Source organism: Mus pahari, chromosome 21, assembly GCF_900095145.1.
Source record: "Mus pahari chromosome 21, PAHARI_EIJ_v1.1, whole genome shotgun sequence".
Lineage (NCBI taxonomy): Eukaryota > Metazoa > Chordata > Mammalia > Rodentia > Muridae > Mus > Mus pahari.
The window spans coordinates 16,589,195-16,595,029 of NC_034610.1; positions in this window are offsets into that span (position 1 = coordinate 16,589,195).

Consider the following 5,835-nt stretch of genomic DNA (forward strand, 5'->3'; position numbering starts at 1 on the left):
GCCATTGTTTTTAATAGTTGAATAGTACTTCATTGTGTAAATATACAACATTATCTGTATCTGTTCCTCTGTTGAGGGACACGTCTTGCTCTTCATTGGATATTATAAACCACCTGCTTTGAATTGAATATGGTTCAAAGATTAAAAGGGACCAGGAAGTTCAACAGAGCTAAATCCTGAGTTACAGGAGATAAATTAAGGGAAATGTAAGTGTGCTGGTTGGGGTATGCTTGGCCCAGGGAGAGGCACTATTTGAAGGTGTGGCCTTGTTAGAGTAGGCATGGCTTTGTTGGAGGATGTGTGTCACTGAGGATGTGGGCTTTAAGACTCTCATCCTAGCTGCCTGGAACCAGCCTCTGATAAAAATGTAGAACTCTTTGCTCCTTCTGCTTCATGCCTGCCCTACATACTCCTGCCTTGATGATAATGGACTGAACCTCCAAACATATAAGCCAGCCCCAATTAAATGTTGTCCTTCTAAGAGTTGACTTGGTCATGGTGTCTGTTAACTGCAATAAAACCCTAACTAAGACAGTGATTTGGGGGCAATAACCAGTCCACCTAAGCTTATTGGCTGTGCATTCAACATTGAACAAGGAATAGTTATATCATGTTAAGTATTATTACTTGGTCATTGTTTTCATTTGGATTTTTAATCGGGAATGAACCACAATCCAGAAATGGTTGGCACACACATTTGATCCAGATCTTGATGAACTGTGGCCATGAAAAGCTTAGGCCCAGGCATGGTGGTACTCACCTTTAATCCCAGGAGACAGAAACAAGCAGATCTTGAGTTCAAGGCCAGCCTGGAACAGAGCAAGTTCCAGACAAAAAAATTTCATACCAGTTATTGTGATTTATGACTTTAATCCCACAATTTAGGAGATATAGGCATGCAGATCTCTGAGTCCAAGGTCAGTTTACAGAGCAAGTTCCAGGGCAATTAAGCTTTGACAGTCAGGGATGTAATATAACAAAGGGGGCCCAGCAAGCAGCAGACCTTGGCATTGTCTCAGACTACTGAGACAATGATGGAACTAAGTAATTAGTGTTGATTAAGAAGAGACCAGTCTCACTGACGTGAAATCTGGGAATTGTTTTCTGAGAGCACAAGAAGCTGTGTTGCAGAGACAAGCAAGGTTGTACCACATGCTGCAGCTGGACTTGTAATGTGTAAGAGTCACCCAGGTAGTACTTGCTTTGAGGGCATGAGGGGGTCATGGAAAACAGCTGAGGGTTAGCACTGTGTGAGGCCAGGAAAGAGCACTGGTGAGTAGCATCAGTTGCAGTTGATGTCCCAGGACTGAAGGGACTGTGCAAAGAAGTTTAAGCTTGGCACCCTGAAGAGAGCCTATGAGAGGCTATTGGTGAAGTGTAGTGTCTTAGGGTTTTCATTGCTGTGAAGAAACACCTTGACTAAGACAACACTTATAAAGGACAACATTTAATTGGGGTTAGTTTACAGGGTCAGAACTTCAGTCCATTATCATCAAGGCAAGAGCATGGTAGCTTCCAGGCAGGTATGGTGCAGGAGGAGCTGAAAGTTCTAAAACTTTGTCCAAAGCAAGACAGGAGCAGACTGTCTTCCAGGTGTCTAGGAGGAGGGTTTTTCCAAGCCCACCCCAACAGTGACACACTTCCTCCAACAAGGCCACACCTCCTAACAGTGTTACTCCCTGGCCAAGTATAATCAAACCACCACATCTAGTTTCAGTGAAATACCCCCCAGCATATTGGAGATGCAAGTACCATAAGATGACCACTGAGAACAGAAGCAGCAACAGAGTGGCGCCAACCAGAATCTAAAGTGCTCCAGAGTGCAGAGCTGGAGAAGTGACCCAAGCCCTTTGGAGCAGCCCAGAAGATCATATGTGCATTCCAGACACTGGAACAAGAAGTTGTGATGTTGAAGTTGGCTTGGAGACCCCAAGATATTAGAAATACCAGAGCTGTGAGATACATGACAAGGATTACAGCTAACAGGGAGTGGAAACAACCTAAGAGACAGAATTTGTAATAGTTAGCAAAGGTAAAAGAAGATGGACATCATACATGAAGACACAGTTTGGCATTTACCCTGATGTTTTTTTGTTTTTTGTTTTGGTCTTGTGTTGGTCCAGTATTTCCCCACTATGAAATTTTGGAATGGTAATGTATATCTTGTGTTGTTGGTATGTGAGAGGGTAGTAGAGACAGAAAGGCAGACAGTGAGAGAGAATAGAGGAATAGAGGCCCACCATGAGCACATGGAAAGAGAGTGGAGAGGGGAATGGGGAGAGAGGGGAGGAGGAGAGAGAGTGTTGGAGTTCGTCAAAAGACCCTCACTCACACAGGCCACAGAGACTGCCATTGCTGCAACCCGCAAGAGGATTTTTATTGATCCAACATGTTGGGGACCCTCCTCAGCATGCAAGCCAGTGGAGAGACCCAGAACAAAGAAAGAAAACAGTTTTTATATTTTTGTAAGGGGCAGATTTGGGCAACAGAGTAGCTGGCTTATTCTAATTGGTGTAGCAAGTAACCTTTTCGGGCATTGGTTGGTTTCCATAGTTACTACCTCTGGCCTCGTGACTCATTTTTCCTGCCCCCATGGTGGGTTATTATGATTTGGTCAGCAAAGCAATAGTACATTTTGAACTTATGGGTCAGTTATTAACGTGACAGTTATTAACATCACAGCTATCTACAAGGTTAGGGCAGTTTGTGATTTTTTCTCAGAATTCAGTGTGGGGCAGAGGTAGGAGAATTCTGAGAACTGTTATTTTTGTCACTATTATTTCTTTAAGAACAGCTAATATTATTTTGGCAGCTGCAGGCTTAATCATTTTGACCACTAAAACTATGTTTTTACATTTGTTTAGTCAGCCAGATTCCTTATATGGCTCTGCACTTGACCTGCTAGTACAGTTTGGAGAGTCCTTTTTGAAGGGGGAAGGTACTGGGTGGTCTTGAATTTATTTTAGACATTACAAGAGGACAGAGCAGAGGGGGACCAAAAAGGTAAGAGCAAGAGAGAGTGGAGGGGGCAAATATCCCCTTTTATAGTGAGTCAGATATGCCTGGCTGTTGCCAGGCAACTATGGGGCAGAGCTTAGACAAAATGCTAACAAACAATGTGACTGAAGCAATTACAAAAGGCCATCTCTAAAATAACTCCATGACCAGAATGACAGGATTCTATGAGAACTTCAAAGAACTAACAGCAAAGTTATTTAACATTTACTACTTCTTGACACAAAAATTCAAGACTTCCTGAGTCTATTATCTGATACTAAAGCAGATAAGGTGCTGGAAATGTTGGCACGTACCTTTAACCCTACCTTTCCAGAGGCAGAGTAGGCTGATTTCAGCAAGTTCAACCCCAGCCAGTCTTGGGGGGAAAAAAATCCCACCATGTACTGGTGCAACCAAACAAAAAAATTACATACTGATTGTCTTAGTCAGGGTTTCTATTCCTGCACAAACATCATGACCAAGAAGCAAGTTGGGGAGGAAAGGGTTTATTCGGCTTACACTTCCACATTGCTGTTCATCACCAAAGGAAGTCAGGACTGGAACTCAAGCAGGTCAGGAAGCAGGAGCTGATGCAGAGGCCATGGAGGGATGTTCTTTACTGGCTTGCTTCCCCTGACTTGGTCAGCCTGCTCTCTTATAGAACCAAGACTACCAGCCCAGAGATGGCACCACCCACTAGGGGACCTCCCCCCTTGATCACTAATTGAGGAAATGCCTCCAGGCATTTTCAGCTGGATCTCGTGGAGGCATTTCCTCAACTGAAGTTCCTTTCTCTGCGATAACTCCAGCTGTGTCAAGCTGACACAAAACTAGCCAGTACACTGATGTATTCAGTTTTTTTTTAATTGAGCTGAGCATAGTACAACATGCTTTAAACACATTTTTACATAAAGCCTGACTTGCATGAATGAATGAACAACCCTGCCCCAACTTTTTATTATTAGCTATTTCACATTCACATATACAGGTATATACACACAGAATGTGTGTGTGTGTGCATTTGTGTGCACACATCAAATACTGCCCACTCTCACTCCTACCTCTCCACTATTCTGGTCCACAATTCCAATAGTCACTCTACTGTGTTCATCTCTATTCATATTACTTGTGATCCAGTGAGATAAACCAGAGGCATTTGTGAGACTGTATGTTTGGAGCCTGATGTGTGCTGGAGCCTGATGTACTCAGCACAGGATAACAGCTAAAGGCAGTGACTCTTCTAGAATCTATGAATGTATCCATAGTCAACATCTGAGAAATAAAGTCAGCCTTTTCCCTTTCCTAGACTGACTGTGGTCTTGTGTGAGGCCAGTGCAGGTAAAGACAGCTGCTGTTAGTTACTTGATTACAATAGTTGTATGGGGTCTAGAGAATGGTGTATCTTAGCCTTTCCTCCTTTTTCTCTTCTTATTTCCTAACCGCCTCTTCTTCCTTGGTGTTCCCAGAGCTAGAGATGGATGGTGTAGCTGACTTTTTTAGAAATAGAACCATATACTTTACTTATTTTCTACATCTAGGAAAGCCATGAGTTTCTGAATCTACCAAAATTCTGTTTGATTAGAAAAGCACCTTGTGCATGAGTCACAGAGCACTAACTCCAAAATGACCCCTGAGAAACTAAGAAACCGAATTGGAGTTCCGGAGACCTCCTATTTAGACAGAGAATCAGGTCCCAAGGTGAGACAGCTGCTGGGAATTACCGGTCCTACCACATTCTTTTCTGGCTAAAGGACATGGTGTTGCCTAGCAACCTTCTCTTTCCTGCATACTTTCCTGCCGGGAGTTACTTGCCCTACTACATTCTCTCCTGCATATTTTCCCTTAGCAACTCTAGCAACACCTCCTGGGGAACAAGAGGGGCGCTAGTCACTCCTCTTCCGAAGCAGCTATTACTTAGTAGCCAAATGTTCTCCAGATGGCGGGGCTAGAGCCATTAGCGGCCTTGGTGCCTAAAACGGGCCAATCTCTTCAAAAGTCAATTTGCCCATAAACCTCTTACCCAATCATGTAATGTCAAGACTTAGAAACCCCCACTTACTGTTTTTTCCAGGGTGCAGCATCCTACTAGATCCAGTTCTGTCCTAGACTGGTAGCAAGCATGTGGGGAATCTGCAGGTCTAGGGCAGCTTGACCGCTGGAGCTGCGGGGAAGGAAGCCTGAGACTGAATTACAAGGTTTGTTTCTGATTGGGAGGGTGAGCACACCCGTCTGAAAAGTTTAGGGGGCAAAACAGATAGGTGTGCTTTTAGAGGATTCCAGTAACAGAAAGCGGTTGTGTATGGGGCTGGGGAGTGAGGGTCGCTGGGAAAAATGAGGCCTAAGTGACAGGAAATTCAGCCATTCCCAGTGGGACTTCCGTATCTGTGTGGTCCGGAAGTGGGTCTGGAATATCCAGCCTCTTTAGGGCAAACATTGACATTTGAATGTAAACTTTTTATCCACCATTGATTTTTCATCTGTATATAAATAGAGCATCCTTATTTAAATACATCAAGCTTGTTGGCACACACCTCAACAAAGGGAAAGACAGGAAGATCTCAGGAAGTTGGACACCAGCTTGGTTTACATACTGAGTTCAGGATAGTCAAACCTACATGGTGAGCCACTGTCTTTTTTCAAAATAGAAGGAAAGAAAGAAAGAACAAAAGTGTCTTTTTGTGCTGATATCTTAGAGTCTTGAAAAGTACAGTATGATACTTGAGGGTATCAGGTCACAGCATTTTCACAGTAGGGCATTATAAGCCAGATTATGTTGGCACAGGCCTTTATCCCTACATTTGTAAAACAGGCACATAGAGCTGGGAGTTTCCTGCTGTC